Raw genomic sequence first — 12,754 nt, forward strand, 5'->3', positions numbered from 1 at the left:
GAAGTTCAGTACACCACCACTAAACCAACTATTCAATCAGCTTACCACCACAAAACTTGAACGAGGCAACTTTATGCTGTGGAAAACTCTAGCCCTACCCATTCTACGCAACTACAAACTCGAAGGACATCTCTCGAGGCAGATCCCTTGTCCTCCCATGTTCGTCCAAACAGCCACGATCAACAACGCCTCTGAAGCCACCTCCAGCTCTCAGGTGGTCAATGATGATAATGTAAGTCTATCAGTAGAGAGATGCCTAAATCCCCAATATGAAGCGTGGTTGGTCGTCGACCAACTACTGCTAGGATGGCTATACAACTCAATGGCTCCAGACGTTGCGGTCCAACTCATGGGATACGAGAATGCAAAATAACTTTGGGAAGCCATCCAAGAGTTGCTTGGTGTTCAATCTAAAGCTGAAAAAGACTACCTACGACAAGTTTTCCAGCAGACAAGAAAAGGAAGTTAGAAGATAAGTGAGTATTTGAAGCTAATGAAACTGCACTCCGACAACCTGGCTTAGATGGGAAGCCCTGTTTCAACCAGAGCATTGATCTCTCAAGTTCTTCTTGACCTTAACAAAGAATATAACCCGGTAGTCGTGGGGATACAAGGTAAACCAGGTATTTCTTGGTTAGATATGCAATCTGAACTTCTTTCATATGAAAAACGTTTAAAACATCATAACTCTGTCAAACTACATAGCTCCTTTGCCCAGAATCCCTCTGTCAATATAGCTTTCAATAGGCACACAAATGGAGCAAAGCCACAGTTCAATCCCGCATACAACACAAGTCGGCAATAACGAAACAATCCAAAAGGTAATAGTCCAAACCACAACCCATTCAATGGGTAAAATAGAGGTCAAGGACGAAACAATAACACAAGTCGACCAACTTGTCAAGTTTGTGGAAAATACAGTCATTCTGCCTTGGTCTGCTATCATCGGTTTGATAAGGAGTTTTCTCAGAACCCCGGTCAAGGCAGAGACAATCACGGATCATCTAGTCCCAATAACAATACCACTGTTGTATTCACGACCTCACAGGTTTCCAACCCCTTCATGGCTACACCAAACTACAACAACATCAACAATCCCACTAAGTATGGAGGTAATGAACTGGTTATTGTAGGAAATGGTGAAAAACTACATATCTCTCACACTGGTCAATCTTACTTGTCTGACGGACGAAATGAATTTATACTGAATGATGTACTATTTGTGCCTAACATTGCAAAGAACTTGATTAGTATATCCAAACTAGCTCATGACATTGTTGTACTTATTGAATTTCACACTGATTGTTGTATCATAAAGGACAAGGCTACGGGAAAAACACTGTTGAAAGGGGAGCTTGACAAAGGGTTGTATCGGCTGAAAAGAGCTGGCGTACTAAACGGCAATACAAAGAGAGGAGGACCGACTCAGTAAAAAAATAATCACCAGCTACACTTATTCTATTAGGAATCAGGATAAATGTAGTTGAGTCGAGAGCTACTTGGCACAGAAGACTAGGACACCCGTCAACTAAGACATTAGACTATATCATCAAAGAATGTAATCTACCTTTCAAATCTAATGAAGAAAATGAATTTTGTGACTCATGTCAACTAGGAAAAGTAAGTGCTCTGTAATTTCCAAACTTAAATCTCGAGCATCAAACAAATTTGAACTAGTACACATGGATGTATGGGGACCAGCCTCAGTCGCCTCAACTGACGGATATCGGTACTACATACTATTCTTGGATGACCACAGTAGATATGTATGGATATATCCCATGAGACAAAAGAGTGACACATTGTCTGCCTTCAATCACTTCACTCAACTCATCAATACTCAATTTAAGTCAGGGATAAAAACACTCCAGTCGGACAATGGAAAAGAATATGATAGAATTCATCGCATTTGTGAATCAAAAGGTATATTACTATGGAAGTCTTGCCCATACACCTCTGCACAGAATGGCCGAGTAAAACGCAAGCATCGACATATAGTCAAAACTGGACTCACGCTACTTGCACAAGCATTTATGCCTCTGTCATTTTGGTGGGAGGTGTTCTCCATAGTAGCTTACCTGATCAATGGCATGCCTACAACCGTTCTGCAAGGTAAATCACCCTTCAATGTAATGTTTGTCACTAACATTGATCTCTTCAATCTAAAAACATTCGAATGTGTTTGCTTTCCATATCTACGGCTATACCACAGTCACAAATTTCAACTACACTCAGAGAAATGCGTGTACATTAGACCCATCTCACACCATAAAGGATACAGATGCCTAAGTCCATCGAGCCGAGTCTATACCAGTCGACATGTGAAGTTTAATGAGAACGATTTTCCATTTGCATCCCCATCGTTTACCAAGATCGCCCAGACGACAGACCCTACAATCGTAGAGCTCCCATTGCTTACCAAGATCATCTAGACGACAGACCCCACGATCGCAGAGCTCCTATCGCTTACAAGGATCGCCCAGACGATAGACCCCATGATTGCAGAGTCCCGATCGTTTACCAAGATCGCCCAGGCGATAGACCCCATAATAGTTGAATCAATAGTTCCGAGCTTGCAGACAGTGCTTAACAACCTACCTCAGCCAAGGCCGACATCACAAATGAATCCTACACCTATGCCATTATCCGACCAAGCTCAAAATACTCACAACAACACACCACCTCCAGTCCATACACACTCCCATAATCCAATCCCAAATTTCTCCTCGTCTTGAGTACCGAACAGGTCTCACCATGTCCCACGAATCAAAACAGCCCAGACCAACATACAGCTCCACTATACCAACTATGTCATATCCTCTAGACAACTTGTCCTTGGCTAACTCACCACAAACTGCAGTCACCTCTCGCCCCTCAGTTGTTCCAACTCACCTCATGATAACCAGAGCAAAGGCTAGTATATTAAAACCCAAAGCCTAGATGACAAGCAAAGCCACTGACTGGTCTCAAATAAAGCCCACACGGATCCAAATTGCCATCGCAACCCCTCAATGGAATAATGCTATGGATGTGGAATACTCTGCCCTCATGAAAAATAAGACTTGGACGTTGGTCCCGCCTTCTCCGTCATACAATATAGTTGGCAACAAGTGGATATTTCGATTAAAACGAAATATGGATGGTTCGATACAACGATACAAAGCCCGACTCGTAGCAAAGGACTTTCATCAGCACCATGGCGTGGACTTCTTTGAGACATTCAACTCTGTAGTGAAATCATCAATGATTCGGGTAGTAATAAGTGTTAATGTATCACAAAGCTAGTCCCTCAGACAACTTGACTTCAACAACGCGTTCTTAAATGGCAAGTTGACAGAGGATATATATATGTGTCAGCCTCCTGGATATGTCAGTTCTCAACATCCAGACTATGTCTGCAAACTTGATAAGGCCATCTATGACCTAAAACAAGCTCCATGAGCGTGGAACACTACACTAAGTTCCGTCCTAACACAAAGGGGATTCTATCAGCTCGGACACTTCATTATTTATTTATTGATCGATGGCGTCAGTAATCTTTCTACTTGTCTATGTGGATGATATCATCATCACAGGTAACAATCCCAAACTAATTGAACAACTAATCGAAACTCTTGATGTTCAGTTTGCACTAAAGTACTTGGGGAAACTCCACTACTTCCTAGACATACAAGTCCACTACACTGAGTCTGGTCTACTGATAAATCAATCCAAATATGTGGATGACTTACTGCATAAGCTGAACATGTCTGATGTGAAGCCAATGCCCTCACCCTGTGTACAAGGCAGAAAATTATCCAAGACCGATGGACAACCACTCTCCGATCCATATATCTATCGAAGCACAATAGGCGCTCTTCAGTACCTAACACACACGCCCTGACATCACGTATGTCGTCAACCAACTTAGTCAGTTCCTCCAAACACCAACTGAGATACACTAGCAGACTGCTAAACGAGTGCTTCATTATGTTAGCGGCACCAAACACTTTGGTATTTTCTTCCAACCAAGCCCGAACTTAACCATATCCACCTACTCAAACGTTGATTGGGCCTTCAACCTCGATGACATAAAATTTGTTGATGACTACTGCACATTTGTTGGAAACAACATTGTCTCGTGGTCGTCAAAGAAACAGACCGTAGTCGCACGGTCAAGTACAGAGTCCGAATACAAGGCACTGACACATGCCACATCCGAAGTCCTATGGCTTCAGCAGCTACTCTGTGAGATGGGCTTAAAGACAAATGACCGACCGGTCATATGGCGTGATAACCTAGGCGCATGAGCATTAGCAGCCAATTCGGTCTTTCATTCTTGGACTAAAAACGTCGAAATAGACAGTCATTTTGTTTGCAACCACGTTCTAAAAGGAGAGATTGCCATACGCTATGTTCCATCAGGAGATCAACTTGCAGATTGTCTCACTAAACCACTCAACAACTCTCAATTCTACACTTTAAGATCCAAACTAGGAGTACTTGAAGTATCCTCCAGTTTGCGGGGGGATGTTAGTGTTGGGTTTTATGTCCTAAAAACTCGCAGTTTGTAAAATAATAAACATTTTCTATTATCAATATACTTGTTATTGATCTCATAAATTGTATGAAAGTTTAAATCCAATAAACTAAGTTAATTTAAACATTTTCTATTATCGATATACTCGTTGGAGCCCATGATCTATAGGTCTGCGAGGTCCCCCTACTAGCTCCAGAATAGCGTGATAAGTTAATTTGAATCGTTCAAATTAGAATTAAGGGAATTAGTGATTATATAAGATATAATTATATGTTTAATTTTAATATTAAACGGAATAGTAGAATTCATATATTTAAATATGATTTAAATATATAAAGATGGATATGTTAAAATTAATTTAATATTTGATATTAAATTAATTAATTTTTTTCATTTTTTAAAAAGCAAATAGATTTTATAAAATCAAATTTTGATTTTAGATAAAATTGAAAAAGTAAAAAAAAAAGGCATAAATTGGAGAAAAAAAGGGGTTTTTCCATTATCCATCACCTAAGTAGCTCACACATGAAGCAATATCTAGGCCTTGTCTTCTCCAAGCATGAGCTGCAACTCATGCAACTCTTCTCTTTGCATGTTGATCTGCAATATAATGAAGAGATTGGAGTGAAAATCGGGCATGCAATCAATAGAGATTTTGAGAGAAAATTGGGTTTGAAGAAAGAGTTCTTCAGCTAGTTTTCTGCAGTGAGCATTTCTCCTTCTATCCTTGATTCAAGCTTGTTTTAAGTCACACAACTCAATGTAGAGCACCAAGAAAATAGTGGGGAAGATCTTGAGGTGGTCTACAACAAGATTTGGAGAAGATAGCAGCTGGTGAAAGAGCTTTGAAAAAGTTCTACAAGAGGTATGTCTTGAAACTCAGTTGTTTCTGCAAAAACATGCTTTATATTATGCCAAAAGTAGTGAATTTAAGTGTTTAGATGATCCTTGTGCTTCCTTTGCTGTTGATACAATCCTACAATTGGTATCAGAGCATAAAAAGCATTCAATTCGGTTTAGTTTTGGTTTGGTGGGTGTTTTATATGAGAAATATGAAACTGGTACACTGATATGGTTTTCTGAGTTTTGGCTATTTAATTCTCTTTAATTTCTCATTTAAATGTGTAATTGGCTTTTGTTTGATGAGCTTTTATGTGTTAGCAAGAGTCTGTAATTTATTTAGAGTCATTAGAGTTGAAATAAAGCTGTAAATCGAAGAAACAAGTGAAGAGGCCGAGTTGCAGTTCCAGAAAATCAGCCTCTATTCTTATCATCGTCGAGCTTTAGTAGTAGCTAAACAATCCATGCATTAGACGATGTGAAAAAATGCTAGACGATCGTATAGCAATGGGCGCTGGTCGTTGTGATGTTGAACGCTAGACAATCGTGTACCTGCAGGAGCTAAACTATGCATTCAATTTGCTATACAATAGCACTAAGCGATCGTTTAGCTTTGGCGTGGGAACTAAATGATACGTTGAATTTACTATACAATAGTGCTATGCGATCGTTTAGCAACGATGCACGCTAAGCGATGCAATGAAGTGCTACACGATAACGTTGAGTGATCGTTTAGATGTGGAGCTAAGCGATCGTGTAGACAAAGTGCTAAGCGATGTGTTGAATTTTCTATGCGATAGAACTAAACAATCGCTTACCTACGATGCTGAATGACGCGATGATATTCTATACGATGAAGCTAAGCGATCTTTTAGCTACGACGGATACTATACGATGAAGCGCTAGACGATGGTGTTAAGCGATGCGATGAAGAGCTATACGATAGCCCTGTGCGATCGCTTACTAGGATCGTTTACCTCTATGCGGCAGCTAAGCGATGCATCAAGTTGCTATGCGATAGCATTACGCGATCGCATACCTCTATGCGGCAACTAAGCGATACGTTAGTTGTTATGCGATAGCACTACGCGATCACATACCTTTGTGCGGCAGCTAGGCGATGCGTTGAATGCTATGCGATGGCATTAAATGATCGTTTGCCTTTTGCGCGCGCTAAACGATCGGCTTCATGTGTTAGACGATGGAGCTAAGCGATCGTGTAGTAAATTGTCCATGCTAAATGATGGATTTGAGCGATAGTGTAAGACACTAAGCGATTGTGTAGCTTCCTTCGGCATTAGATGATGAAACTATGCGATAGAAGGAAAATACTACACGATCGTGTAGCTTTGCTAAACGATCAAGCATTTACTAAATGATCAGGCAAAATGCAAGATGATGGTCGTCATTGCTAAACGATGAGACTTAGCGAAATGTTGAACATGAGCAAGGGCTTTCGGTTCGACCAGTTCTCTTGTGGTCTAATCCGGTTCAGCATTGAATGGTTCTTGGCTGGTCCGATTCAAACTTGGTTGGTCTGGTTCAGACGGTTCAGGTTCCAGTTTAAGCTACTTGAGTTCGTTTTGGAGCGGTTCAAGCGGTTCGGAAGCTATTTTATAATAATTAGGTTTTGTTTGCTTGTTTTTGCCAAAACTAAAAACCATATCAGTCTGTATTTTTATTTATGCATTTGATATATGTTATAATTAAATAAATCCTGTATGTGCATATAGTATGCCATTTAGATTTAAAATCTCACCATAGGAAGCATGTTACATGCATTAAAAGTATGTTATAATTGTTATAATACATAGTATGTATGTTAGGGTTTTTCGTATTTAATATAAATGTTATATTAAATTTGGATGTCTCATGTATGTTATGGATGAATAGCATGTCTAAAGGTTTATAAGTTGTTATAAAATTGGGTTAGACATTTAAAATCCATAAACAACAGTTGCATGCTCATGTAGGTTGACCACCTATTTTAATTGTTAAAACTTATAAAACCTAGGTTACAAACTCAACTGGTATATAATCCTGTTTAAGTCTAGGGGTACTTAAGTTGACGGTTTACGGAACACCTCCTACCTGGGGATTATGACCAAATTATTGAGCGTTGGTAATCGGTTTTATGAGCATACGTGAGTGATGTGAGATAATAAAATGGTTTATCATCTAGACATCATAGGTTAAAATCCAATTATAAGAGTTATACTTGGATAAACTACATAGACTTAGGATTGTTTTATTAGCCGAAAAGAACCTAAGTATAAATATACCCAAATAGAACACTTCAGTGGCAGTTTAATAACTTCTATATGATAGAGTTATTAGAAAACTTCAGTGGGAGATTAATAACATATATGATACGTTATTTTTAGCTCTCACGTCTCTAAGAGTTTACAATCCAGATTTAAGCAGTACTTCGTGTCACCCTAGGAGTGACCTCCCTTTGGAAAGTATTTTTTAGCTTAAATCTAGATTTCGGTGAATAAGAGGAAGTTGTTCAAATATAAGTCTATTATACGATAAATAGATTTCAACTACCACGTCACCACATAGTTTACACCGTGAAATTCATATACGCTTCGTGTCACCCTGGGAGTGATCTCCCTTCGGAGAGTGTTTTGTATGAATCAATATGAAGGTAAATGGAGGAAGTAATTCATAGTAAGTGGGTGAAGGATATGTGTCAATATATCCTACGATCTCCTCCATTAGTCTGAACCATGAGATTCTTATGTTGTGCCTGCTGGTTAGCTTTAAGCGGCCCTTTGCTAGTCGTTTAGCGACGGCTATCCCTACGGAGGGTTGTAACATAGGATTCGGAACAACACAGGCTTCAACAAAATGAATAGGGTTTTATAGTTCCGTCTTGGATATTGTCTTATATTTTGGAGGTAAGTTCATACCGTTTTATAAGATCTGAAAAAGGCGGGTCACACTTACAAGAATTACTAAGTTGTTAGTAGAGATCTTGACCGAAAATGATAACTAAACGACTATAGGAATAAGAGTTATTTCAGAGATAGTGTTTGGTCAAAATTGTTTGTTTTAGTGAAGGAGTATATGATTGCCCCTCGGTAGCACATATTCTGACTCACTAAAATATCGTTGCAAATAAATAATGGTTATGGGTACATTATTACTTTTTGCTAAAACTTGATTTTGGATTTAGTTACAATTTGCTAATTAGAATTTGTTTGAATTTTATCAGCATGTCGAATTCTAGAATACTCACTTCTGACTTATATAACAGTAAAATCAAATCAACAAACAAATTACTAGCGGTTGATTATACCAACAGAGTTTTAACAGAGGATTGTTCTCTATCTCCCAACTCATATGAAATTATGAATTATGTAGATGAGAATGCACAATTCGAACAAGAAGATAAATATGATCTACTTATTATCGAAGCATGTTTAGTGGAAAACGAGAAAATCTGGATAATTGATTCAGATGTAGCTAATCACGTATGTACTATCTCACAGGAAACAAGTTCCTGGAGGCAGTTGACAGAAGGTGAAACAATCTTTAAGGTAGGGACCAGGGAGATTGTTTCAGCTAAAGCAGTGGGAGATATGAAGTTATTTATAGGATATAAGTACATTTATTTGAAAAATAAATATTATATTTCTTCTATGAAAAGGAATCTAATATTTGTCTCTTGTTTGCTAGAACAAAATTATAAAGTTTATTTCGAAAATGGTGAATTATTCATCAAAATGGGAAATAAATAGATTTACTCTGCAAAATTAGAAAATAACTTGTCCATGTTAAAACCAACTAAGGTCAAAGCTGTTTTGAACATAGAGATGTTTAAAATTACCTGGACTCATAAGAAAAGGAAGATTTCTCCAAATGTCTATCTTTGGCACTTGAGACTGGGTCACATAAATCTCAACATGATTGAGAGATTGGTTAAGAACGGTCTTTTAAACAAGTTGGAAGACAGTTCATTACCATCATGTGATTCCTGTCTTAAGGGTAAAATGACAAAAAGATCTTTTTCTGGAAAAGGTTTTAAAGCTAAAGAAACCCTAGAGCTGATTCACTCAGATCTTTGTGGGCCTCTAAATGTTAGAGCAAGAGGAGGGTTTGAATATTTCATCAGTTTTATAAATGATTATTCAAGGTATGGGCATGTTTACCCAATGCACCAAAAGTCTGAAACTTTTGAAAAGTTCAAAGAGTATAAGGTTAAGGTTGAAAACCAATTAGGTAAAAAGATTAAAATGATTCGATCGAATCGAGGTGGTGAGTATATGGACATAGAATTCCAGAACTATTTGATAGAACATGGAATTCAGTCTCAACTCACAGCTCCTGGTACACCTCAGCAGAACGGTGTGGCAGAGAGGAGAAACAGAACCTTGTTGGACATGGTTTATTCCATGATGAGTTACGCTCAGTTACCAAATTCTTTTTGGGGACATGCAGTTGAGACTGCGGTATATATTTTGAACATGGTTCCCTCGAAAAGTGTTTCTGAAACACCTTACGAGCTCTGAAAAGGACATAGAGGAAATCTATATTACTTCAGGATTTGGGGTTGTCCAGCACATGTGTTAGTGCAAAATCCTAAAAAGTTGGAACATCGTTCAAAAGTGTGCCTATTTGTAGGCTACCCAAAGGAAACAAGAGGTGGTCTCTTTTATAATCATCAGGAAGATAAAGTATTTGTATCGACAAATGCAACCTTCCTAGAGGAAGATTATATAAAAAAACCATCAACCTCGCAGTAATCTAGTAATAGAAGAAATGTCCAGAGAAACGACAAACGTATCAACAAGAGTTGTTGATCGAGCAGGTCCATCAACAAGAGTTGTTGATAAAACTGATACTTCACATCCTTCTCAAGAGTTGAGAATGCCTCGTCGTAGTGGGAGGATTGTGCAATAACCTAACCGGTACATGAGTTTAACTGAAACTCAAGTCATCATACCAGATGATGGTTTAGAGGATCTGTTGTCTTTTAATCAAGTAATAAATGATGTGGACAATGACCAATGGATTAAAGCCATGGACCTTGAAATGGAATCTATGTATTTCTATTCTGTCTGGGATCTTGTAGATCAACCTGAAGGGGTAAAACCCATCGGTTGTAAGTGCATTTACAAGAGAAAACGAGACCAAACTGGTAAGGTACAGACCTACAAAGCTAGACTTGTGGCAAAAGGGTTTACCCAAAGAGAGGGGTTAGATTTTAAAGAAACCTTCTCTCCAGTTGCCATGATAAAGTCTATTAGAATACTCTTGTCCATAGCCACATTTTATGATTATGAAATATGGCAAATGGATGCCAAGACAGCTTTTTTGAATGACTATCTTGAAGAGAGTATCTATATGTCTCAACTAGAAGGGTTCATACAGTAAGGTCAAGAGCAAAATGTTTACAAGCTTAATTGATCCATTTATGGATTAAAACAAGCTTCTATATCCTAGAATATGAGATTTGACGTTGCGATCAAATCTTATGGCTTTGAACAAAATATTGATGAACCTTGTGTATACAAGAAAATCGTCAACAAAACTATCGCTTTTTTTGGTGTTGTATGTTGATGATATTCTACTCATTGAGAATGAGGTAGAATATCTAATTGACATTAAGAGATGGTTGACTTCACAATTCCAAATGAAAGATTTGGGAGAAGCACAGTATGTTCTTGGAATCCAAATAGTTCGGAATCGCAAGAACAGAACATTAGTTTTATCTCAAGCATCTTATATAGACAAGTTGTTGTCTAGGTATAAAATGCAAAATTCCAATAAAGAATCTTTACCTTTCAGGCATGAAATTCACCTATCTAAGGAACAAAGTCCTAAAACACCTCAAGAAGTTGAGGAGATGAATCGAAATCCATATGCATCTGCAGTTGGGAGTTTGATGTATGCAATGTTGTGTACTCGTCCCGATATATGTTATGTCGTAGGAATTGTCAGCAGATTTCAGTCCAACCTGGTCATGACCATTGGACTACTGTTAAAAATATTCTTAAGTATTTTCGGAGAACGAGAGATTATATGCTCGTGTATGGTCTTAAGGATCTGATTCTTACTGAATACACTGATTCTGACTTTCAGACCGATATTGATTCAAGGAAATCAACTCCGGGGTCAGTATTCACTCTGAATGGAGGAGTAGTTGTGTGGAGGAGCATCAAGTAGAGTTGTATTGCAGACTCTATAATGAAAGCTGAGTAAGTAGTTGCAAGCAAAGCAACAAAAGAAGCAGTATGACTCATAAAGTTCTTGACAGATCTGGAAGTAGTTCCTAATATGCACCCGCCTGTCACTCTCTATTGTGATAACAGTGGAGCAGTTGCAAATTCAAAGGAACCATGAAGCCATAAAAGGGGAAAGCATATCAAACGGGAGTACCATCTCATCGGGGAGATTGTACACAGAGGAGACATCATTGTCACTCAGATTGCTTCCGAAGACAATTTATCCGATCCATTTACGAAGGCCCTCTCGGCTAAAGTGTTCGAGAGTCACCTAGTAGGACTAGGTCTACGAGTTTTGTATCACTAGGGCAAGTGGGAGAATTTATGGGTATTCTAATGCCCTAGTTTATTGTATTTGTATATTTTATTCTCTCCATGTAAACTCAACATTGTATATATTTGTATATATTGATCCACCGGAGTTTTAGTTCAAGTGGGAGTATTGTTGGATTTTTTGTCTTAAAAACTCACAGTTTGTAAAATAATAAACATTTTCTATTATCAATATACTTGTTATTGATCTCATAAATTTTATGAAAGTCTAAATCCAATAAACTAAAACCCTTGACTATTGTATGAGTACTTAAACTTTATGTGGAGACATAAGAGTGGATCGGGTTTGAGTAAATAGTCAAAATGATCTATGGTACATGAATGAGGTTAGGTATCTTATTTTAGTAACACCATTGGATGCGGCCTACTTTGTAATTGTTACAAAGAGTTGTAAAGTGCTACATACGATGTGATCCTAATTCATACATGTTATGACATAAGGAGTGGGGGCGTCCTATGCAATGAGTTTGCATAAGATCAGGACCAAGAAATAAGTCACTCTTACTTTATAACGTTGTTTACTATTTAAGACTAACTATTTCACCTAAATGACCTAGGTAACTCGATCTTAATCCTCAGCCAACTATGAACTCCTATTTATTCGGGATTGCCCTTAGATTTGCATAGTTGAAGGTTGGCTCAACAGCGCCGGCTCAATAAGACTCTCACTTCAAGGGTAAGACCGAATAGATAGCTGGGGACATAGGGTGCAAGATGGAGTTCACGCCTACTCGATTTAGGGATAGGAGAAAGGTTGTGTTTTAATTTCTAAAATTAAACCAGTATGAATTGGAGTATCTGAGTATAATTACTATCTGCTCCTTGTTGG

This window comes from Benincasa hispida, chromosome 9 (genome assembly GCF_009727055.1).
Source record: "Benincasa hispida cultivar B227 chromosome 9, ASM972705v1, whole genome shotgun sequence".
NCBI classification, from domain to species: Eukaryota; Viridiplantae; Streptophyta; class Magnoliopsida; order Cucurbitales; family Cucurbitaceae; genus Benincasa; species Benincasa hispida.